Raw genomic sequence first — 26,979 nt, 5'->3', positions numbered from 1 at the left:
AAGCCTTTTGCTCAGAGTATGCTGGGAAATACAAGTGAAGTGCTGCACATCATTTGCCAAGTATTGCCACAATAGTGGTCAATTGAATGCTTTGAATTAATCTTACAACACCATGGAGATCCAGGCACCAGCGCTGTGTTTCTAACTGACCTCAGAAGAACAATGCCTTCAGCTAATATGGCCACCACGTTTTTGGCGCTACATCTAGAGGGCCTGCAAGCCCTGAAAGTGCCATTCAGCCTGCAGCATCCCGGTTGGCTACAAACGTCATCATATTTCAGGGCCCAGCCAAGCTGGCCCTTACTAAAAGCCTCTTGTCAAGGCTAGGTTTGCCTGTCTTGCCATGTCTGGTCATGGAGGGGCATCACGCTCTCCCTGCAGACCGGAAGTAGAACTGATTCCAAATGACTGATTCACGGCTGCTGTCGATGTTCCTTGTGGCAGGTAAGACATCCCACTGCGACGCAAATCCTCATTCCAGCCCCACCAACCTCAACATGCTCCCCTCGCCATCTTCTGCCTTACTTCAGCTTCCCCTCTTCCAGTTTGTGGTTGTTGCATGTGCCAGCAATTTTGTTTACCTCCTCAGCCCTCGCTGAACGTTTGATACACATCTGTGAATGGCCACGGGACAGAGACAGAACTGTACTGTCCTCATTGCCATCCACAAACATAAAAACATTATCACTACTAACTTTTCCAACAGCATGCATGGCTGCAGTAGCCCCCAGTCTCTCTGGACGCGGCTTTGCAAGAATGTGCTGCTATGCTCCACCACATCACTTTGATATCACACAGTTCCCTAACACACCTGATTTGACTTTCTAGCCTAATGTTTTACCGGCAACATAAATGGAAAAATACTGATCTTGACTTTATTGCATATTGTTGTTCTTGTATGATCCCTGCAACACACCACATACTTATTTTGCCACTCTTGTTTGCTCATCTGAAGTGCCCTCTGTACCATGAGGCGAGGCTTGCGAGAATGTTAATTCAAACTTATTTTGCCACTCTTGTTTGCTCTCCTGAAGTTGCCCCTGTACCATGAGGCGAGGTTTGCCAGAATGTGCACTCATACTTATTTTGCCAATCTTGTTTGCTCACCTGAAGTGCCTTCTGTACCATGAGGTGAGGCTTAACAGAATGTGCACTCATACTTATTTTGTCATGCATGTTTGCTCACCTGAAGTTGCCACCTGTACCATGAGGCGAAGGCTTGCCAGAATGTGCACTCAAACTTATTTTGCAAGGCAAATGTTTGCTCATCTCAAGTGCCCTCTGTACCATGAGGCGAGGCTTGCCAGAATGTGTATTTAAACTTATTTTGCCACTCTTGTTTGCTCTCCTGAAGTTGCCCCTGTACTATGAGGCGAGGCTTGCCAGAATGTACACTCATACTTACTTTGGCACTCGTGTTTGCTCACCTGAAGTTGCCCCCTGTACCATGAGGTGAGGCTTGGCAGAATGTGCACTCATACTTATTTTTGTACTCTTGTTTGCTCTCCTGAAGTTGCCCCCTGTAACCTAAGGTGAGGCTTGCCAGAATGTGCACTCATACTTATTTTGTCATGCATGTTTGCTCACCTGAAGTTGCCGCCTGTACCATGAGGCGGGGCTTGCCAGAATGTGCACTCATACTTATTTTGCCACTCTTGTTTGCGCACTTACCTGAAGTAATGTATTTTTCAATATATTCCCTCTTGCTTGTGACCCTTTGCAGGGTCTTCCACCTTGTGGACTTTGCTATTGTACTTACTGTAACTTACCATGTAACTAGCGTCCAGATGCCCGAGGGCTTGGTGTGCTGCTAAAAATGCCAAAATAGAATACATAAATAAAATGACCCACTGGCGTTGCTTTGAGCAGCTTCCATCTCATTGCTTTTCCTCCCATTTGCGCCAGGATAGAGGAGGACCAGTCATATGCAGATCTGTCTTGGTCCTGTGAAGAGAGTTTTGCATATGCCAATGGGAGGAGTCCGTCCAGCTCAGACTGCTAGGCCAGATCTCCTCTGCACAGGATTGCAAGAAATCTCACACATCTTTTGGCCTTGCTTGCTGAGCATCTTCAAGGAAGTGCACCTTGATTCCCTCAGCACAGCGAGCAAGATACCCATCTTACTTAAACAACAAAAAACCAAAAAGCAGAGCAATGACAGTGGTTTCGATTATGTCAAAGCTTCCAATTCATCGCTTTTTGGTGTCTCTCCCTAAGAGAGCGGTGGCATGCCCAGAGGCGAGTCCCTAGTTCCCTGGAGAAAGGTTATCAAGCTAAGAAGCCTAGTTAGGAATCAGTGAATCCCACATCATGAAGCAATTAAGTTGATTTAAAAGAATAAGATGGACCCCGGTGTACACCGATCCAACCAGAGCTGCGAGAATCAAGGCAGCACCACAACGAGCACTTCCATCCATTCTGAGATCCTCGAGCAGAAATAATGCCACAGGGACCAGGCTACGAAGGAAACCCCGCTGGTGTCGGCTTTAAAATGTTTGTAGCTGGAGAGCGATTTTGGTGTTAAAATTCAGAAAGTTAAGGCAGGAAGATGTTTCATTTTTGTGGAAACCACGACATCTGGTGGTCAAATAGTCTATTCTCAAAATTACATTTTTGAGCAAATGTTCCCATAACATCCGTGGCCCGCGTGTTGCTTTAGCTTTCATCCGACCAATGTTTGGAATCTATTCCAAGTATTTGACCCTTATTTTATGAATACAGGTTCATTTTCCTCCAGTGCTTCTAAAACATATGTGTATCTTAATTTTACCTATTTTACTTCACTTCATTGCGACAGTAAGTCTTTATGGGATGGCAAAAAGGGCCCTGTGCCACAACCTGGTGGGGGTGGTGGGAAGTTTTACGGCATTTCACAGTGGCTGACCCCGTCACTCTGAAATGCTCTCAAAGGAGTCTTGAGAATGCTGCGAGCCTGTAAAACAGAGAGCACACTATTGTATTTAAAGGGCTGGACAGCGCATCTCTTGCCTACTGTTTAGCCACTCCTGAAATGCGCTTGTCACCTTTCAGAATAAGATGACATGCACATTTCTGAAATGATGTTTGATGTGTTTGTCTTCATGTTCTGTGTATCACGCCCTAATGCTTTTCGAGTTACAGGCGTGTGATAAAACAACATACAATAAAATAAAAAATTAGCGCAAATGAAAAGGCGCCTCCTCTGCGCTTTTTCCATTTACAATCCTTTTTGAGAATCAGCTCCAGTTTGCCCGCTCACTATAGCAGAACTGCTGTTGCATTCTCACCCTCCTGTAGGGAACATATTGATCACGCGCAGTACTGAAAGATGAAATACACATTGATAAATTGGAATGGCATGCTTTTTTTGAAGATAGCCAAGTGTAGTAAGCACTCGCTACAGAGATTTGTGCTAAAAAAACCAACAAGGAACTATCTCCAAACCTATTTCCACATCGAGAGGTGTCAAGCAGGGCTGTCCCCTGGTGCCGACCCTGTTTAGCGTGTACCTATGGGACCGCAGATCCTTCCCACCGAAGTTGGGTGGGACTAAGATTTCGCGTCTTTTATATGCGGACGATCTAATCATCTTAGATCAAATCCCAATTGGCCTCCAGAGGCAGCTCGACAACTTGAGCGCGTGTATAAGAAACAACCTGGAAATTAACACGTCGAAAACACAGATCATGATATTCCAAAAATCATCCAAAGTAAAGGTCAACTTTACTTGGCTTCTGGAGGGAGTAAAAATTCAGACGGTGGAAGAATTTAAGTACCTGGGTGTCACTTTAAGTAACAACCCCACAGACAAGAACATGCAACAAAAATTGTGGGATAAGATGAAACGCCTGACTGCCAGGTGAAGAGAATCGAAAGAAAATTCTGGAAATTTTGTTTACAACCGATCATCCAATTTTACAGAACAAAAGATGTTCCGGCGATTCTATACGGAACAGAGGCTTTCTTAACCCTTCCGGACGACCTATGTCAGAAACGTGAAAGCCTCTTCTGAAGGAGCCTGTTGAATCTTCCATCATCAACATCAATGGTCCTGATCCGAAGGGAGCTCTGCATTTCATCATTAAGTGCCATCCTAGACAGAAACCGTCGAAGTCTCTTCAGAAAACTGATTATCCCTAAACGCCCAAAAATCGTTAACATCATTCATAATGAACTGTACAACTTGAATTCTAGTGCTTTGAAACCATGGGCACAGAAAGTCAAGGACATCCTTACTGACATAGGAGCCACGGAATTGGATCTTATAAACAACCCAACGAAAGTGATCACAAAACTAGAAACGTGGGACTGGATAAGAACCTGTCACAACCCTCACCCCGAAGCCCCCCTGGCCTACCCATGGGCCAGGGGGAGCCTTGATCCCAGTCTCCACTAAATCCCAACCAAGGCCTTCTTGGGGCCAGTCCTGCGCCTTTGACGCCAGGCTCATACTTAATAATGAGTTTGTGCTTGGGAACTACTTTTTGTTACTGTCATTCAATGTGGTAGCATCCACAGAATCAGGCTTCTTGGAACCTGGCTTGTAGAAGGATGGTTTGGGTGTGGCACCTTGGAACTCTTTTACCTGGACTTCTTTCTTGAAGCTATTTAAACCACGCCCGACTGGACTGGCACGCTTCGTGTTAGTTTGCAATACTGCAACGTGACGCTCACCGCGTTCAGCTTCAGCCACGAACCTCGGATAAACAGCATCTGCAGAAAAAGAAAGAAGACATCATTAGAAAAGGTTGCAGCTTACCTGAATTCCATCTTTAGCGGTCCTCAGCTCTTCCGAACGGCATCCTGGAACCAGCGCTCCTTCGGATCGACGGACCTGCAGAAAGGGAAAGACAAGGCTTTAGACATTTTATACAATTAATGAACTCCGCCAAAAGGCTTACCTTCCACTCGCACTTCATTCCGCAACATCTCTGGACTTCTACACTCCGGCGGAGCACCGCGACCAGTGAAGGCAAAAGATAACAGGTTAGCAAAGGCAAGGCACCTTAGCGTTGCGTTAAGCGCCAACTCGCTGCATCTAGGCGCTCCAAAAATGCTAATACTTACCAGCGAACCCCCAATCCAATATTTGCCACGAATTGGACTTCCACGTACCTTAGGAAGAGAAAAAGACATTGTTAATTCCAGAAAGGCATGCTAGGACAGCAAAACATCATAGCAATAAGACCTACCTGAAAGACTCACGTCGGGCCGGCATCAGTGAAGTAACTCGATCGCCATTGCCCGCAAAGCACCACGCACCCCTGCCGAGACAGCAGGACGGAGAACCCGCCAACATCAAGGACAAGGTGAGAGGAAGCCCAGAGGGACCGCGGACATACCGGGTGGTGGGAGGCTGTTAATCCCAGTTACCCGGCCCTAAACATTGTTTACCTGTTTTTCTGGCAGGATTCTTCCGCTGGTCACTACTGGGCATCGCAGGGAGGGATACCTGGACACCGATTGCTGGGTGGCGCCCCCGTGGAACCAGGTGAGTGTAACAGAACGCAAAGCCTCCAAACTAAAATCCACCTGGGCGCCATGGAAACCTCAGAACTAGACCAATTGGCCCATTTGATAGGAGAATTACGCGCCGAGGTTCAATCTGCCCGTCAGGAGACTAATGCTCTCTGAAGAGATTTAATTGTGACTAAGGAGCGCACAGAAGACCTTAGCAGATAATACTTCCAATCACAGGCAGGCCAGACACCTCTGCCGGGAGGCAATCCGATGCAGAACCCTACACTGCCTTCCGCTTCTTCAACTCCAGTGCAAATTACTTTACCAGGAGCAGTTCCTTTAGCCGCACCGGACAATTTACAGGCAATCGACAGAAATATGCCTCTTTCATGACTCAATGCTGCCTTCACTTTCTTTGCAGGCCAGGAGCATTTCCAAATGACCATGCTCGGGTGGCCTTTGTTCTATCGTATTTGAGCGGTAGCGCAGCAGATTGGTCAGTACCATTAGTGACCCAGGATGATCCTATATTACATGGCTTTGGGGGGTTTCAGAGGGAGATGGAGAAACTATTTGCCCATCACACTCGAGAACAAACAGTGGACAATGAACTCCTTTCCCTCCGACAGGGAAATCAGGATTTGGTAACGTACATCGCAACTTTCAACAGACTGGTCGCTGAAGCTAGATGGCCTGAAAACAAGAGAACCACATTGTTTCATCGGGGGTTAAGGGGAGAGTTAAAAGACGTTCTAGCTCAAGTAGTAGACCCCCCTCGAGACTGTTCGGAGTTCATAAACTTAGTCGTGCAATTAGACCATCGGCTGCAAGACCGAAAAGCAGATTGCTCCAAAATGGATCCACGGGCAGTGTATGTTCGGTCAAGAGACAATGTAACTCGTGCACAAGAAAACCCTGTGGAGCCCATGCAACTTGGGGGAGTGCGACCCCCGTTAACCAAATAAGAGCGAGACAAAAGAAGGCAGCAACAACTAGGCCTGTACTGTGGAAAATCAGGACACTTTCTGAAGGACTGCCCAGTGAACCCCCCTAGGAAGGTCGTCGGTGCCACTGAGAAAGATGAGGAAAAATAACCTAAGTCGGAAAACTACCCAGCTCGACAAAAGTATAGGTCAGTTTGTCGAGTGAGAGAAAGGAGCCACCGACCTCACACTTTGCAATACCAGTGATCCTAATCAACAACGAACGGTCCTCAAGAATGCATGCTCTTGATGCTTACATCGACAGTGGGGCAGTCGGAAATTATATTGATCAGGATCTGGTTGCAGAGATGGGACTCCCCTTATGTTCCAAGCCGACTACTGATAAGGTGACTACAGTTGATGGAACTGAAATTGCTTCTGGACCCGTTACCCAATGCACAGCTGAAATAACATTGCTGTGTCAGGATGGGCATAGAGAACTCATTTCGTTTGACATCATCAAAGCGCCTCAATTTCGGCTTATACTAGGGATGTCATGGTTAGTTGCTCATAATCCTTTGATTAACTGGTGAGACAGGAAATTAACCTTCCCCAGTGACTTTTCTCTAACCTGTTATTACCAAGAACAGAAGACAGCTTGCAGTAGTTCAACAACTCCCCGAACAGCGACATCTGTCTTGGGTGCAGTCAGTAATCTGCCTGAGGAATACCGCGATTTCCATGATGTATTCCAGAAGGACCAGGCAAATACCCTGCCACCCCACAGGCCCTATGACTGTCAAATCGAACTTGTCCCTGGTGCCCAAGTCCCCTGTGGGAGAATCTATGCTCTAACTGATCCCGAAAGCCTTCACCTGAAGTCCTATTTAGACCAATACCTTGCAAACGGATTCATCCATCCATCGGAGTCCCCCGCAGCCAGTCATTTGTTCTTCGTACCGAAAAAGAAGGGGACTTAAGGACCTGTATTGACTACCGCGCATTGAACCAGATCACTGTAAAGAACCGTTACCCTTTGCCACTCATTCCGGAAATGCTGGGCCAAGTCAAAGATGCTCAAATTTACACCAAATTGGACCTGCGGGGACCATATCACCTGGTTCGGGTCAGAAGCGGTGACGAATGGAAAACTGCTTTCCGTACTAAATATGGTTTGTTCGAATATCAAGTCATGCCCTTTGGGTTATGCAACGCGCCAGCAGCATTCCAATACTTCATGAATGACGTCCTGAGAGAGCTAATTGATGTCTGCGCCTTAGTGTACATTGATGACATCCTGGTGTACTCAACTTCCAAATAAAACCCTGTCAAACATGTCCGTTCAGTGCTCGCCAAACTCTGTGAACATCATTTATTTGCCAAGATGGAAAAGTGCCATTTTCACGTAACCAAAGTAGAGTTTCTAGGCTTCATTCTTACTCCCGGAGGCATCAAGATGGGCCTGCACAAAATTGACGCCGTTCTGAAATGGCCATCACCAACGTCTGTAAAAGGAGTACAAAGCATGTTAGGCTTTGCAAACTTTTATCGCCGGTTTATACCAGACTCCTCCCAAATCGTACACCCAATCACTGCATTACTGCGAAAAAATAACAAAAAATTCGCCTGGACTGAAGATGCAGAAAAGGCTTTTCAGGAACTAAAAAAAAGATTCACCTCAGCACCAATCCTGCGACATCCACGTCCAGACCTCCCGTACATCGTGGAAACGGACGCTTCCAATATAGCAATGGGAGCTGTCCTCTCTCAAAAGGATCCCGAAACTGGCCAGTTACATCCTGTGGCCTTCTGGTCAAAGAAGTTTTCACCCCCAGAAAGAAATTATTCAATAACAGACAAAGAACTCTTGGCAATCAAGTCCGCCTTTAAAGCCTGGCGACACTACCTTCTGGGATCCCGACACACCATTACAGTAATCACAGACCATCGAAACCTGCAATATCTTAAGCCAGCCAATGCCCAATCTTCACGCCAGCTGCGATGGGCTCTCTTCTTCGCTGAATTTGATTTTGTCATAACGTTTCGACCCGGCGTCAAGAATGGAAAGGCTGACGCACTTTCTCTTACTGACACTAATGACTTGGTTTATACGGCTCCAGATCCAGTCCCTATCATACCAGTAGACAAGCTCTTAGGCCTTACTACTGCCTTAACCCACACAGAACTGAAAAAAGAAATTCAACAGAGCATGAATCCGGATGCTTACCTTGCGTGGCAAGCGCAAGGAGAACACTGTTCCGTCCAAGACCAATTACCATTCTTCAAGAATCGCTTATACATACCCACCAAGAACTTACAACAACAGGTTATTTCAAATTACCATGACTCCCTAATTGAGGAACACCCCAGAATTACCATAACCTTAGCCAAGGTTAAACAGAACTTCTGGTGGCCTACCTGGCGAAGAGATATCATCCAATACATTCTGTCTTGTGGAGTCTGTGCACAGAACAAATCGCAAAAACACAAACCATCTGGCCTTCTGAAATCTTTGGGCATTCCTCCAGCACCATGGCACACTCTTTCCCTCGATACCATCACTGAGCTACCTACCAGTCAAGGGTTTAACACCATTCTTGTAGTTGTCGACCTATTCTCAAAAATGGCCCACTTTATTCCACTCAAGGGTCTTCCAGAAGCATCCACGTTAGCCAAGGTATTTCTGGACAATATTGTTAAATTACATGGCTTTCCGTCAGTCCTGATCTCCGATCGAGGTAGTCAGTTTGTTTCTAACTTTTGGAGGAGGTGCTGTGCTATGGCACAAATTGACATTCGACTATCCACTAGCCATCACCCTCAAACAGACAGCCAGACCTTAGAGCAGTATATGCAGTGTATGTTACATCACAAGCTAAGAGACTGGAAAGACTTGCTATGGATAGCCGAGTACACTTATAACAACTCCTTACATTCCAGCACGGGACAAACGCCCTTTTATACTCTTTATGGCAGACACCCGCATACCTCGGAATTGGACCTCCCAACCAGATAAGAAATGCCTGCGGTAGTAACCCTTCACACCAACATCACTCAAGCTTTTAAAAAGGCCAAAGACCATCTAACGCACGCCAAAGACAAACAAAAACAATTCGCCGACCAACACAGGTCTACGGCCCCCACTTATCAAGTAGGAGACAAGGTCTGCTTAGCCACCAGATTTATGCCCATCAAAGGAACCCGGACCTTTCAACCTAAGCATGTGGGTCCCTATACTATCAAGGCAATTATCAATCCAGCGCCCATCAAATTAGATTTGCCACCCAATCTACGTATCCACCCAGTATTCCATGTGTCCCTGGTAAAACCGATGCAACCTGGCACACGTATTGGAACGGCACCTAAACCCATTCTTGTCGACGGGGAACCAGAATTTGAAATTAAAGGTATACTGGATTCTAAGTACTCTAGGGGCAAGCTATACTATCTAATAGATTGGAAGGGGTTTGGACCCCAAGATAGATCCTGGGAACCCAGCAAAAATGTTCACGCACCACGTCTAATCAAAAGGTACCATCGAAACTTCCTGACTAAACATGGACCGGATAGAAGGAACACCTTGAGAGGGGCCTTGGGGGGGAGTGCTGTCACGACCCTCACCCCGAAGCCCCCCTGGCCTACCCATGGGCCAAGGGGAGCCTTGACCCCAGTCTCCACTAAATCCCAACCGAGGCCTTCTTGGGTCCAGTCCTGGCGCCTTTGACGCCAGGCTCATACTTAATAATGAGTTTGTGCTTGGGAACTACTTTTTGTTACTGTCATTCAATGTGGAAGCATCCACAGAATCAGGCTTCTTGGAACCTGGCTTGCAGAAGGATGGTTTGGGTGTGGCACCTTGGAACTCTTTTACCTCGACTTCTTTCTTGAAGCTATTTAAACCACGCCCGACTGGACTGACACGCTTCGCGTTAGTTTGCAATACTACTACGTGACGCTCACCGCATTCAGCTTTAGCCACAAACTTCGGATAAACAGCATCTGCAGAAAAAGAAAGAAGACATTGTTAGAAAAAAAGGTTGCAGCTTACCTGAATTTCATCTTTAGCGGTCCTCAGCTCTTCCGACCGGCATCCTGGAACCAGCTCTCCTTCTGATCGATGGACCTGCAGAAAGGGAAAGACAAGGCTTTAGACATTTTATACAGTTAACGAACTCCGCCAAAAGGCTTACCTTCCACTCGCACTTCATTCCGCAACATCTCTGGACTTCTACACTCCGGCGGAGCACCGTGACCTGTGAAGGCAAAAGATAACAGGTTAGCAAAGGCAAGGCACCTTAGCGCTGCGTTAAGCGCCAACTCACCGCGTCTAGGTGCTCCAAAAACATTAATACTTACCAGCGAACCCCAAATCCAATCTTCACCATGAATTGGACTTCCACGTACCTAAGGAAGAGAAAAAGACATTGTTAATTCCAGAAAGGCATGCTAGGACAGCAAAACATCATAGCAATAAGACCTACCTGAAAGACTCACGTCGGGCTGGCATCAGTGAAGTAACTCGACCGCCATTACCCGCAAAAGCACCACGCGCCCCTGCCGAGACAGCAGGACGGAGAACCTGCCAAAATCAAGAACAAGGTGAGAGGAAGCCCAGAGGGACCGCGGACATACCGAGTGGTGGGAGGCTGTTAATCCCAGTTACCCGGCCCTAAACATTGTTTACCTGTATTTCTGGCAGGATTCTTCCGCTGGTCACTACTGGGCATCACAGGGAGGGATACCTGGACACCGATTGCTGGGTGGCGCCCCCGTGGAACCAGGTGAGCGCAACAGAACCCAAGACTCTGCTTTAGCTTATAAATCAGTATCGCACCTTTTACTGATAAGCAGGAAATCGAATGACACAAGACCTTATCTGAAGAAATGTACAAACCGTCAGTCCCGGCAAACGTTTATGAGAGCTTGTTTGAACATCATCACAACAAACGAAGTCAGAGCCACCATAGGGATTTCGACCTCATACTTATGTCAGTTCTGTGAGATGACGGAACAAAAGGAAACTATCAGACATCTCCTTTTGAACTGTAAAGGTCTGGAGAAAGAGAGATCGACTCATATGATACATCTGTTCAAGGACATATCTCATTACGAGGAGGAGTTCTGGTAGAACCGCTTAATGGAGGGAGAGAGAATGTATGAGACCATCGCAATGACTCAATTCCTGCAGAACATCGACTTCACGAAAGCCTAGAAATAGCTCATTTCCACTTCTATTTTCTATTGCTTCTTCCTCTCTCTTCTTTCTTAGGAACTTTTAGAATTGTTTATTTTTTTGTTCATGAGGGATGTAAGAATTCTTTGTAAAAAAATGTGCAAAAATTGTAAGTAAAAAATAAAATAAAAAAAATAATTAGCGCAAATGAAAAAGGCGCCTCCTCTGTGCTTTTTCCAATTTGAGAATCAGCTCCAGTTTGCCCGCTCACTATAGGAGAACTGCTGTTGCCTTCTCATCCTCCTGTTGGGAACATATTGATCACGGGCAGTACTAAAAGCTGAAATGCACATTGATAAATTGGAATGGCATGCTTTTTCTGAAGATAGCTAAGTGTGGTAAGCACTCGCTACAGAGATTTGTGCTCAAACGCCAGGTCACATTATCAAATTCCAGCAAGGCAGACGCCACCTTTCCTATGTCTGAGGTTGATAAACTTGCATGTATAAATAGTTTTGTGATAGTAACACCTACCTAGCTTTATAAAGTAAGAGAGCACCAGTAAGATGCAGGTCTAGGGCCTGACTCCTCCAAACGAGGGTTGTAAAAACTGGAAGCCACCTGTTAGGATGAATCTTCTTAGTGTTTAAATTGTGCCATTTCATTTTATGATATGTTCAACAAAGAAAAGAGTGGCATTGTGATGTCATGTTGTTCTTATTGGAATGTTATGTTTCACTGTATATTCTGTGTTTGGTCAGTTGGAGCCTGCCTCTTGTAGGGGTACCTGCTGTCCAAGTATCATACCTAATAAAAGCCAGTGTGATACTCCCTGTCATCGTGTGGATCCCTACTTAACATTGGCGACGAGGATACACTTCACGTGGAACCCGCTGATCTCCGGTCCTTCCCAGGGAATCTCCTCCTCCGACGGTGACAGCAGGTGAGAGGCGGGCAGGAGGCGGAGTGAGGGCCCACAATCAGTAGTGACGGAGCACTGACCGCTACTGTGGGGGGGTCGCAAGTAAGCCCTGAAGGAAGGAGAAGCATTGCCGAGCCCAGCGCAAACTGCTCTCAGTTTCATTACAGCGCTTGGGCAGCGGCTGCCGTGAGCCTAACGCTAGCGCCTCAACGGGCTCTCATTACGCCGCAGGAGCAGTGAGAAGAAGCACCGCCGGGCCCAGCACGAACTGCTGTCAGCTTCATTCAGTGCTGAGGCAGCGGCTGCTGTGGGCCCAACGCGAGCGGCAGCGGGCTTTGAGAAGGGCCGGAGCAGCAAACGCTACCGCAAAGCCCTGCACGAGCCCTGCAAGCAGCAGGGGCGTCGCGCAGAACGAAGCGTGACCCAGCTGTGATCTCGACGATGAGATTACGTTCACAGCCGTGGAGCTCCAAGCGAGCCCCTTGAGAGCGAGGAGCATCGCACAGATCAAAAGCGAGCCGCAGCCAGCTGGGGAACATAAACTGTGCAGTGTTTACCGTTTACCGTTGTTGAAAGAAAAACAAAAGAATGGCCATTTGGAACAACTGGCAGCGAGCGCCGACGCTCACGGAGAGTTTCAGCCATGTCACTCAAACATGTTAAGGTTGCAGAAGCCATAGTATTTCAATGGTAACAGTGTTGTCCAGCAAGATAGTTGCAAGCAGTGATCAGCAGGATATTTAGAGAATATTGCAAACATTGCTTGCAAGTTTATGCAACAGTCTGTTTGAATTGTGAATCGTTCTACAACCATGGCTGCCTCCATCCCACCTCCTTTACCCTTTCAGAGTGAACCAGGCCGACCTTCAATTACATGGGACAGGTGGAAGGACATGTTTGAGAACTACCTGGTAGCCATGGGAGGGGAAAGATTCCCATCTGCGCGAAAAAGAGCCTTACTACTACACAACCTTGGCCTAGAAGGACGCAGAATTTTTGATGGACTCGCCAGACACCATACCCCTGAGGCAGGGGACATGGATGAATATATGTTTGCTCTCAACCAGCTTCGGGACCACTTCGAACCGAAGAAGAATGTCAGCTTTGAAAGGCACAAATTCTTCCAACGAGCCCAGGAGAAGTCAGAGTCAGTGGAGTCCTACATCGCTTGTCTCAGATCCCTGAGTTACACCTGTGAATTTGAACATTTGGCTGATTCCCTTATTAGAGATCAGCTGGTTAGATGCACCAATAACGTGAGAGTACAGGAAAAACTTCTTGCAAAGGATATGAAATTGGATGAGGCCGTAGAATTGGCAAGAAGTATTGAACAGACTTCAGAGTATGTCAAGGAACTTAGGGTTGACAAATCCAATCCTTCTTCGTCCTCGGTTTGTGTCGTCAATCAAAAGAAGAAATTTGGCGTTCCCACTGTCAAGAGAGGAGGAGGTAATGCAAGAAATGCATGTCCTCGCTGCGGCAGTTCAAGACATGGGATGAACTACCCGACCTGCCCTGCAAAATATGCGGAATGTTTCAAGTGTAAAAATAAAGGACATTTTGCCAATGTCTGCAGGGGTAACGCTGTAAATAGTATTGAGTTCAGCCCAGTGGACAATTACGAGGAAGGCATTGGAAAAGGGTACAATATTCATGAAGTATCCAGCGCTCAAGAACTCACACCAAGGCACATATTCGAGATTTCGGAGATGTCTGGGATGACCAAAGGTCCTGTGGACAAGTTCCAAGTAGATGGAATAGAGCTCCTAATGAAAGTGGACACTTGTTCCCCTTGGACCATCATATCCCAAGAAACATTAATCAACAGTCTGGGAAGGAGTAGCAACATTGTACAAGCTACCAATGTTAGGGTGTGTGGATATGCAGAGTCGGATATAAATATCTTAGGTGAATTCCGTGCAGAAATTAAGTACAAGGAAAGAAGGTGCCAAGCCACAATCCTGGTGGCGGAAAAAGGAACCTCTCTGCTAGGCTGGGAGGAGCAGAGCAAGCTAGGTTTAAGAGTACAAGCCAGTGCAACGGACCCGGTCACCATTGCTGAGTTGGGGGACTCGTGGACCAGAGAATTTCCACAAGTGTTTTCTGAGAGTTTGGGAAGACTTAAAGATTTCGAACATCACATCAAGCTTAAGAGAAATGCTCAACCAGTAGTACACAAGGTACGACGGGTACCACTGAAGATGAGAGCACAACTAAAGGAGGAGCTAAAAAGCCTGGTTGACAAAGGGGTGATTGAACCTGTTGTAGCCACGGAATGGTTATCCCCAGTGGTTTTAGTTACCAAGGCCAATGGAAAGATGAGACTGTGTGTTGACCTACGTAGTCTCAATCAGAACATAGTGGTTGAGAGACACCCATTGCCTAATATTTCAGAAGTTTTGTCCACGCTAGGGGAACCCAAGTTATTTTCCATTATAGATCTCTCTGCCGCCTATCATCAGGTTCCGTTATCTAAGGAATGTCAACAAATGACTGCATTCATCACTCCTGAAGGTGTTTTCAAGTACAACCGGATGCCCTTTGGGTTAGCCTCGGCGGCATCTGTGTTTCAGAGAGTGATGGAAACGGTATTGAAAGGTCTTGAGAAAGTAACAGTTTTTCAAGACGACATTTTGATATTTGCAAATGATGGTTCTGAGCATGATAGAATACTCAGATCGGTTTTAGTGAGACTAAAAGAAGCGGGTCTGACTGTTCAAAGGGAAAAGTGCAAAATTGCTGTTACGGAAGTGGATTACTTGGGGCATAAAATTTCCTGTGAGGGTATTGCTCCCAGGAAGTCTTTAGTGGATAGTATTGTGAGTGCTCCTCAACCTCTTGATAAGGAACAACTACGCTCGTTCATGGGGTTGGCGGAGTACTACCACAAATTTGTGGATGGTTTTGCTACAATGTCATCTCCCCTAAGAGATTTATTAAAAAAAGGAACTAAATATGTGTGGTCGGAAGAATGTCAAAGTGCCTTTAGTAAGATTAAAGATAGCATTGTGAAGGCACCCTCGCTAGGAGGGTTTGTGTCTGGCCGACGAACTGTGCTTACTGTAGATGCGAGCACATTAGGTCTAGGTGCTGCTCTTTTTCAATATGATGGCAACATTGAACATGTCATAGGTTTTGCCTCCCGGCCTCTGAGGGGGGCGGAGAGCAATTATTCTGTGGTGGAGAGAGAGGCCCTAGCTGTATCATGGGCTGTTGCTCATTTAAAAAAATTTTTATGGGGTCAGTCGTTTGTGGTTAAGACTGATCACAAGCCGTTAGTGCAGTTACTGGGCAGTGCGGAATGGGCCAAAGGCTCACCTAGAATTTCCCGCTGGATGGTTGAACTGTTGGCATATGACTTTAGAGTGGTATATATACCTGGGGGTGAAAATGTGATTGCTGATTGTCTGTCCAGACTTCCTGCACAGAACGAGAGTGTCAAGGATGTGAGTGCTGAAAGTGTGGTAGGTATTTGTGCATTAGTACACAATGCCATAAGCAAAGAGGAGTGGCAGTCAGCTGATGTCATTGATGAGGTCTTGGGACAAGTAAAAGAGTGGACAAAAAGTGGTTGGCCCAGAAAAGATCTTATTGAAAAGAAATTTGATGTTTATTACTGTATTAAAGAGGAGTTGAACATGTCGGAAGATGGGTCTCAACTGAGGAAAGGAATGAAAATAGTACCCCCATATGAGATCAGGTCCAAATTAGTGGACATAGCCCACCAAGGTCATCTAGGTATGGGAGGTACCAAAAGGCATATCAGAGAATTCTTTTGGTGGCCAGGTATTGATGGTCAGGTTGAGAAATGTGTGAGGAACTGCAAGGAATGTGACAGAAGTGACAAAAGTAAGACCATTAAAGAAGTTCCATTAAGGCCAGTAAGTGTTCCAAGTGAGCCGTGGAAGAAATTAGCAGTTGATTTAATGGGACCCATACAGGAACTGGGAGAGGGTGTTAAATATCTCATTGTTCTGGTGGACTATCATTCAAAATGGGTTGAGTGGAAAGCCATTAGAGAAGCAACAACTTCACAAATGATTGATTTCTTTGAGGAAGTCTTTTATAGGGAAGGATTTCCTTCGGAACTTGTTTCTGATAATGGGGTGCAATTCTGTTCGGATAGGATGGTAGAGTTTCTCAAGAAGTTTGGTATTAAGCACTACAGGACAGCACTATACCAGCCCAGAGTGAATGGTCTCGTTGAGAGAGCAAATAGATTTCTTAAAGGAGGGTTGCAACTAGCGATGGCTTCAGGTTTGAAGTGGCAGACAGCTCTCAGGGAGATGGTCTGGAACTATTGTGTAACTCCTCACTCGGTTACTGGTATTTCACCTTTCATGTCCCTCAAAGGGAGACAACCAGGTACAAAATTGTGTCCGGGTTGGTTGGATTTAGCGAAGAGTGTACATGTTAACAGGGAAAGGATCATGGATCTCATTAGGGAAACACAAGATGAATACAAAGAGAGGTTTGACACAAAAAGGGGTGCCAAGGAGGTGCAATGGTCAGTAGGGGACTGGGTTTATGTTAAGAATCCCAGAGCTTCTCCTAAATGTATTGTGAGCAAGTTTATTGGCCCAAAGAAAATTGCTGTGATAAGAGGTAACGTTGTTATCATGGAAGGTGGAGAATGTTGGTCAATGGCCAAATTGGTTAAATGCAATATGGTGGATAGTGGAGCTGGTGAGGGAACCAGAGAGGAACGAACCGTATGGGAAAATGGAGGGGAAAAACAAATGTATGAACCTAATGTGAGTACAGCCGCCAGCAACAACAGCAGTTTGAATGCCAATAGGGTCAGGAACAAACCGGTCAGGTTAAATGATTATTACCTGAGTTAAACTTGCCACAAAATGAAGGGAGGAGATGTGTTAGGATGAATCTTCTTAGTGTTTAAATTGTGCCATTTCATTTTATGATATGTTCAACAAAGAAAAGAGTGGCATTGTGATGTCATGTTGTTCTTATTGGAATGTTATGTTTCACTGTATATTCTGTGTTTGGTCAGTTGGAGCCTGCCTCTTGTAGGGGTACCTGCTGTCCAAGTATCATACCTAATAAAAGCCAGTGTGATACTCCCTGTCATCGTGTGGATCCCTACTTAACACCACCCTAATAAAGAGCATAAAGGCCTAGGCGGGAGAGGTGATTCGGTAGTCAGATTTAAGAACCAAAGTGTTGCGGCTCATAATCTAGCTTTTCCAGCAGACAGCAGACAAATCATCCTATCATCATCTTATCTCACTGATAGTATTCTGCTGCCTTCATTGAGAAGGTTTTCCTTCTCACTTACTGGTGGCATTATTTAGCCCATTGCCTGATCTTTCTTTTTATGTAGGCCATTTGAGAAAATGGGTTCTAGTCAGAAGAGAGCAGACCAAATGTCACAGGCCACTAGCGAGAATATTTTCAGGTATTCTTATTTAGCACAAGTAATGGTTTGATTTTGCATACAATTTCAAAGGTACTTCTGCACATCATAAATAACAGTGCACAAGTCTGTGCATTGGGTGTATTTAAAGCTATCAATAGAAAAAAAACAGATTAAATCTTATTAACTGACTTGAATTAATATTCTGGTACTTGCACAATTGCCTTGGTGATGGAGTACATGAAGACAGATTTGCACCAAGGGAACGGCCCCCAGCTAATCAGATAGCTGGAACAGTGGGAGAGAATACACAGTGTACCGCCAGCTGTTTCCAGCCACCTGAGGCCCTTCCCCGGGAATGCATTCTTTTTTTTAATGTGGGGAGGCAACAGGGAACTTCTCTCTGTCCAAATTTGGTAACATGGACAGAACGGCAGGCTTTTCTCCACAAGGTTGTGGATCGTTGGTTAGTTGCAACACCGCGAAAATACAATTATTACCGGGACTGTGTATTCAAGGTTGTATAAAAATAACTACTTTATTATTACTACAACAGATAGTTCTAGCACACTACAATTACAACCCACACTGTAAAGGAATACAGAGGATATACAGTTTCATGAAGGAAAGTGATGCACTGTGGATACTGACAGGAGGGTAGTTGGTAAAGTAATCAATCTTATATTTCAAGATTATTTGGTTCCAGCACCAAAGGGGCAAAGGGTCGTAACTGTCTCTAGGGGCCTTCGGAGAAGGACCAGGGGGCAGAACCACAATGTAACTGGTGCTGAAGAAGTTCTTAGGGCTCAACAGCATCAAGGTGGTTCCAGTTTGCTTCACATCCCTTGAGATAGAGTTAGAGGCGGGAGACAGCTCCGGCTACCAGGCAGCAGACAGTTTGACACCTGTAAGCTGTCCGGCGCAGCGACTGGAGGTCAAGAATCGTTGTTTCTGTGCTGGTTGGCGGATCTGGAATGCTGTTCGAGTCGTCTTGGATGGCTCTGGTCACTGCGGCATAACAACAGTCAGCGGTTTAGCTGGATGCGATTCGAGGACTCGACTGTTTCAAAATTGTCCTTACAAAGATGGATGCTGGATGATGCTTGTGTGGCACTCCTATTAGCTTCTTTTCAGGTCTTGTGTCCTTTCAAGGCAGATGGGCCAACGCTCAGGAGAGTGTTAGCAGGCAACATCCTTGTCCTTTGTCCAGACACTCTCTGGCACTTCATATCTAGGAAGCTTGCTGTCAGAACCTAGCCGGGTACGCTGTGCTGGCTGGTACCCAGTTCTGCAGCTGCTGGATGCGTACTCTGAGTCCAGTATCTCCCTCTGTTCCCTGAGAGATGTTTAGGAGAGGGATCTTGAGTCCCTCTTGGAACCTCTGGCCTTCTTTCACCCATCTTCCTATCTGTTGTAGATCAAAGTGTTTCTCTGGTTAACAGAGCCATCTGTCACTATTGAATAAGGCACAGGTTTTCCCTTGAAGTATGTTCTGGGAGCAGAAAAACATTTCTTCCCCAAACCACATACATATCCCCTCTGAAAGGGGTCAGCACTGCAGGGGGTGGTCTACGGTAAATAGTGGACCCAGACAGCATTTTACTGCCTTTCATACAGAGGGGTGGGCACTAGCTTCAAGTTGACACATTGCACACCAAAGGGGTGTTAGTCCCTCTGGCCTTCCTGTTGTCTCTCTGGCAATGAAGCCCACTCGGCAGGCTTGCCTCAATTATTTCTCATTAGTATGCACTGCCACCAGCCGGAGAACAAAGGAATGCAGATCCATGGAGCCGTTGATATTTTAATTAGGCTGCTCATGGCTTGGGGAAGGTGTGCCTTCTCCCTTCTTGGAATGCTTTGATGTACCCAGGGCTGTCACATTCCATGTGAATATGACAGGGGAAGATGGTGCCTGTAGGCTGTATTTGGTGCGGGAAGCAGAAGAAGTGGGTGCGGAATGGCTGCACTAATTTCTCAGAGGTTGGTCCCCATCATTCATTTTCATTTATACCCTACATTCCTCATAGTTGGAACAGCTGTTGTCAAGACGTACATCAGGCTCACGCAAAAGCTGAGGCGTTCCTGGCCGTGCACCACCTTCTTTCCCTGTCAGAATGTGGTGCAATTAAGAAATGCGTTGTTCCGGACCTCGGAATCAGGATTGTATGGCATTAATTCCTACAAATAAAGGCTGTGTGCTGGCATCCCTGCTATTCAATCTGCATTTAGCTGACCTGCCCGAAACCTGAACGGTAACTTGACCAAGACCATTGCCCAAGAATTTTCCAACTGTCCAACTGTCCGAGAACTACATTCCTTGATTCAAGAGTGGTATGGGTTGGGTCTTTTGACAGCTGACGAACATTTTCTAAGTATAACAGACCCCACCATGACAATGATCTATTTCCTTACCAAAATACATAACATGTTTGAGAGGCTCCCATAAGTTCAGCCAATAATGAGTGGGATAGGGTGAGCAACTGAAGGTTTGTCACAATACATTGACAAAGTAATCAAAGAGCATGTCTTGGCACTCCCATCCTACATCAGGGATAGTACACAAGTTTTGCAGTTTTTGTCAGATATAGAATGGTGAGAGAGCTTAGCAACAACTGATGTGACAGCTTTGTATACAGCCATTGATCACGAACCGGTTAGCATAGCGATCGATTACACTTATCGAGAATATTCAGCGTCCTACAGGTTACATGTGGAAATGCTGAAAATGTTCTAAGATTCACTCTTGTCAATAACGATATCTTTTTGTTGACACATACTTTGTACAATGGGTGCCAAATTTGCCCCCTCTTGGCAAACCTCTTAATGGCACAATATGAACCGATACAAGCTCTAAGCAACAATGAATTCATGAGCAACATCATTACATGGAGATGATACAATGATGACATTATTATCATCTGGGATGGTTCACCCCAAGCTTTTGCTAGGTACATGCGAGACTTGAATGACAACGAGTTCATTATCACACTAACAGGGCACTGTGACCACACCAGCATTCACTTCCTCGACCTACACATTTATATTGTAGATGGAAAAATTGAAACAAAAACATACCATAAGACCACAGATGTCAATTCTACACTGCATGCAGGGAGCTGTCATCGCAAATCCACAGTTAACAACATACCAGCTGGAGAATTCTATTGAGCGCGTCGTAATTGTAGCAATGAAGCACAATTTGAATGTGAATGTCAACTTTTGACCAACAGATTTCAAGAGAGAGTCTACCCACTTGGTATTGTTAATAAATCATGTGACACAACGAGAAAACTTGATAGACCAAACATGATGCAACCTACCTGTAACGTCAGTAAAGTACACAGGAATATTGATATCATCACGAAATACAGACACACACGTTCTCTACAGAATAGTACAAAGACATTGGCATATTTTGTTCATGGACTGCGGCTTACACCAGCATCTGGACAGCAAACCCAAATTTGTGTTCACAAGAGCACCCACAAACAAAAATCACCCATTGCACTATCACCGGGAGTGGGAGCGATTGGCTGAGAAGACTGACAGACTTCCACAAGTGCGGAACCTGCAGAATGCGCAGACATGCACATACTGACTGTCAAGAATACACTGATAGAGGGGGCATTGAGATCAAGATCAAGGATTTCATCAATTGCAAAACTACCAATGTGATCTATGCCATAATGTGTGTGGGTAAAACATTGTATCTGGGGAGCACCATCAGACAACTACGGGTGAGGATCAGAGAGCATTTAGTAAGTCTGAATAGCCAAGATCACAAATTGGCACTTGCAGTGCATTGGCAGGAATGCCACCAGTTGGAAGACAAAAAAGTTCTAAGGTTCATTGGATTGATGAGGGCAAAATGTGTCGTTACTTACATTGTGTCAAGGAAGGGCTCAATACCGAACACAAGATGAATGTCTTCTTATGATTATGTACAAAGAACTGATGTATCTCATACTGATTGTTGCCTAGCATTTTGAGCTGCGAGGGACTCACATATTCAAGAGTGACATGTTAGTTTTTAGTGGTATTCATGTTATGACACATTGACAGATCTAAATCAGCAGGGATGTATGGTGCACACAAAGCACCATTGCCAGGTTGGCACAGACCTCACGTTACTAACATAGGATTGAATATTACATTCCCTTATTAGGGAACCTACTACACGTTAGACCAACTTTTTGGGATCCCATTGACTGAAAGAAAGATATTCCTGAGGTAAGGAGCAGGGCAACAAGCCTGTGATCCCTCACTGGATTAGTAACAGAATCAGAAAATATCTTTAAGATTTTTCTTGTAATAAGCGGGCAACTGTTGCATGACTGTTGCATGAGGTCAGGAAGCACCTCTGTTGAGACATCTTTGTATATTTAACAAGATTATATTTCAACGCCAATTCTCACATTTATAATATAGTAGCTATGTGCATTTACACTTAACAAGTGTATGGGGGCATATAAAGCAAAGGTAAAAGTAACTGATATGGTACCTTAACTTATGCTATGCAACAATTATCAGAGGTAGTTTCTCACGGCCACATGATTTTCACAGGACAAAGACAAGAGAGTAGACCATGTTATAGGCAACTCATGTCACGACCAGAATGGAGAGATTGCACCAATACAACGTCATAGCACACACCCTAAGCATCTCGATCTTGTGCAATACAGGGGTTATTATACCTAAATAGAAAATACAGGCACTTGAACTTGCACATTGGGCCTCATTACACGGTAGGCGGTAAGGATTTACCGGTACCGGTAAGGGCACCGCTACCGGTAAACCCTTACCGCCTTACTACGAGGTCCCTTTGCGGGACCCGACCTTAACGCTGGTGTAGACCAGCCATTAAAGTTGGCACCCGCAAAGGGACCTTGGTGCTAATTACGGTACTGCAATTTGCGGTACCGTAATTAGCTCCTTCCCCATTCCCATTGAGCCCTATGGGAATGGGGAAGGGCCATGGAGAAAGGGGGAATTACCGCCCCGCCAACCTTGGAATGGGGTGGTAATTCCCCTTTTCTCCATGGTGGTACCGGTATGGTACCGGCGGCAACCATGGTGCTAGTAGCACCATGGTTTACCGCATAACGTGTAATGAGGCCCATTATATTTTATAGGCAACATTACCGGGTGACTGTTGGTGAGTTCATTTTACTTATGTTCGCCCATGCAATTTGGGAACACATGAGGGGACATCACTAGGGTCCATATTTCAGGTGGCACTAACCACTCATTATACACATTCACATAGCAGATAATGGTTTGAGATGCACTTTGAGCACCAATAAGTAAGCATGTGTCAGTAAATAAGCATGTATCAACAGACCAGGCACGGGCTATTGAGTGCTTCATACATTCATCTCCTTATACAAAGGAGGCCATTGCCAATATATTGGACACTAACATTTGAAGGACATGAGTTTTTCATTTATTTTTTTCTTATGTCACACCTACCTGCCCTTAAATGACGAATTTGGTATGTATGTTTACTTTTCTTTTACTATTATAACTCATATGTTGTTTTTCTGTTATGATAATGTGCAAATTAACAACCTTGAAAATGACCTACTGTCGGCTGTAACAAGAGAATAAATCGGCTGCAACAAGAGAATACATGTGGAACAGCTAAATGTATGACATTTCTAATTTATTTATTGTAAAGTAGATAAATGTGGTACATCGTGATAATTAGGGCATAGTGCGAATCACCAGCACAAACAACCAGCTCGTACTTATTACAAGAGGTTTAGGGTGAAACCTCTCTGTACAGGCAACACAGCGTGCCACACCATAAGCCTTATGGCCTAAGTGCACTCATACACGGTTTGTACCCTCATTAACCACATTTCTCTTAAGGCTAGTGTCTGCCATAATAGAAATTGAGGCACCTGTTGACAAACACATAGTTTTGACATTCTTAGGGTTGGTTGAATATTATGCCAAATGTGTGGAAGGGTTTGCAGACAAATCTAGACACATACGAGGACTGTGTAAGATAGATTTTCAGTTTGAATGGTCTGTAGAATGTCAAGAATAATTTGCAGACATCAAACGTTCATGCTCCTATATTGAACAATTGTGATACTGTTTGCAATACATTTGTGAGAACAGATGCCAGCAATACCGGTCTTGGTGCTGTTTTACTACAAAAGCAGAATGGAGGTGAGAAGATTATAGCGTTTGCCTCCAGATGTCTTAAAGGAGCATAGGGGAGATACACTGTCATAGAGAAGGAGGCCTTGTGTGTTGCTTGGTTCATCAAGAAATGTAAGGTATTTCTGTGGGGCAGAAGCTTTACGATTTTTACTGATCACAAACCTCTGGTGAGTATATTTTCCTCTAAGGGTTTGGATGGTGTATCAAGAAGGATTCTTAGGTGGGTCACCTAAATTGCAGGGGCATCAATTTGTGGTAGAGCAAGGACAATGTGATTGCAGATTCTTTGTCCAGGAATAAAAGGTACCTTGTGGAAGGAGAGAATGTCAGTGAAGAGGAGATTGAGGGAGAGATATTTTGGATGTGTGGCCCCTCTGTTTTGTAAAATGAATGGAAGGAGGCTGAGAAAAAGGATAAACAGTTAAGCAAGGTGAAGAACTTTATTCAGAATGACTGGTCTAATTGGACAAGTGAGGACGGCTTATGTGCTTTTCAAAGAGTTAAAGATTAACTCAGTGTCGAAGGGGGTTTTCTCCTGAGATCGGGTTGTATGATTCCCCCACAGGGTGTCAGGAACAAGCTTTTAGAAATTGGCCATGAAGGAAATATATGGGAATATCTAAGACCAAAGCTTGTTTAAGAGCTGAAAGGTTGTACTTCATGTGGGGACTCTGACCAAACGCTACAGTGGTGGTGAAGACATGTATTGTCCAGTAAGCTGACTCTCGCACCTAGGTGCCATTTCTGGATCAAGTATTCCAGAGGGAGGGCTTTTCCAGCAAAATGTTATCTGATAATGGTGTGCAGTTTACATCCCGCTTAATGAAACAATTTCTGACTAGCATTGGGGTTACTCATCGCAAATCATCTCTCTTCCATCCCGAGACCAATAGGATGGTTGAAAGATTCAACAGTACCGTCATGCAGGGTGTACCCATGTCAGTGAGTGAGGGCAGAGATTGGGAGGATGCGGTTGAGAAAAGAGTGTACGCCTACAGGTTGGCTCTGTGACAAAGTCTCACCAACACAGATAAGAAGATTATATGTACTTTATTGCTCGACCCCACAGGCCTCCAGCTTCAGCTTCCTCCACCTAACGGCCACTGCGGAATGTTGACTGCTGAACATGCATCAACACTCCACAGGTGCCCATGCACGAGCCCGTGCATATTACAACATATCCTCTTCCCTTGTATAACAAAAATGTTAACAGCCTGTAACAGGATAAACTGCAAACAAATTGACAATGGAAACATGAACAAAATATTATGTGACTATCATTAATACAAGTTACATTTCATAGATATAGAAAGATTGACCACATGGGTGCGACGCACTGTAGAATGTAAATTTCACGTTTAACAAATATAATCTCTAAACCTTATAGGGGGACCACACCTCCTGGCCAGCCGACCCCCTTCTAGTCCTACATCAGGTTGCCGAACAGAAGCATTTTGACACTCCACATTCACTTCTGCACCCAAAGGACCTGGAAGTGGGACAACCTCTTCCTGTTCGAACCTGATCACTTGTGAACCCAAAGGATCATAATCCAGCATTGTATCCTGAGATTCCGGATCAGACTCCTCACTTGCACTCTCCACACGTTTGCGTCCATCCACCACCACCCGTCTCTTACTCCAGACAGAGCCATCCTCCAATTGCACAAGGCCTTTTCCAACCTTAACAACTCTCCTTGAAGGCAAAAACTTGCTGTAGCCTTTGTGAACCATCCTGGGATTTCTTATGTACACCTCATCCCCAGGCTTAACGTTCAACTCCTTTCTAAAGTTTTGTGAAGACACCACGGCCTCCTGGCGCGCCTAAATGCTGCGATAAATAGCCTGCAAATCCATATTACAGGGCCCTTCACCACCCATAGCCAAGGTTCTCAACATTGTACCTGCTTTAATACCCCTCATGAGTTCAAATGGAGATCTGCCCATAACCGTGGCAGGGATTCTCCGATATGCAGCCAGATATTGTGTCACCACTTCCTGCCAATCCAAACCATTAGCCAAAGCCAATTGTATGGCTGACTTAATCGTACCATTGGCCCTCTCAACTAATCCATTCGCAGAAGGATTATACAGAGCTGTCCTATAATGGGAAATGGCATGCTGTTCCAAAAATTCTCTCATTGCTCTGGAGGTGAACTGCACCCCATTATCAGTAACTAAACTTGCAGGTAACCCCTCACGATCAAATACTTTCCTCAAGAAGGCAATAACAGAATTGGTTGTGACACAGGAACATGCCGCCACCTCAATCCACCTGGACGTATAGTCCACCAACACCAACATATATCTGGACTCAGGCTCTAAACACTCAAACGGACCCCTGATGTCCAAAGCCAATTTCGACCATACTTGCTCTGGAACCTCTACAGGATGTACAGGTTGTGGATGCAGTACCTTGCTCTTATCCCTGACAGAACATGCCTGACAATCTTTCACCACTTGTTCCACATCCTTGTCCATAGACGGCCACCAGTACTGCTCTCTCAGTCTCCTCTTAGTCAAAGATCGACCCAAATGACCAACATGTGCCAATTCCACCATTCTACCTCTCAGACTTACAGGGGGTATCAACCTACTTCCCCTAGACACACCCCAAGGACCCTCAGCTAATTCATGGAGAACTTGGGCATAAGCTTTCCCTTTCTGCCGATCCTTTACCATGTGCCAACATTTCACTAGACCTTCCCTAATCCATTTTAACTCAAGATCAGCCTCAGACTCCAAATCCCACAACGACTTCTCCACAGCAGAAGCCACCAAAGCAACTTGACACTCCTGCAAGTCATCCTCTTTTACCAATCCTGCCTGACTGTCCGCCTCCACAACTGGCAAACGGGACAAACAGTCTGGCACCACATTAAACTTCCCCGGAAAATACTTCAAAGAAAAATTGTAATCCTGTAGCTGTACTGACCACTTTGCTATCCTCGGGGATACCGCTATGACTCCCTTGGTAG

This window comes from Ambystoma mexicanum, chromosome 2p (genome assembly GCF_040938575.1).
Source record: "Ambystoma mexicanum isolate Mex_15411 chromosome 2p, UKY_AmexF1_1, whole genome shotgun sequence".
NCBI lineage: Eukaryota > Metazoa > Chordata > Amphibia > Caudata > Ambystomatidae > Ambystoma > Ambystoma mexicanum.
This window is presented reverse-complemented; position numbering follows the sequence as displayed.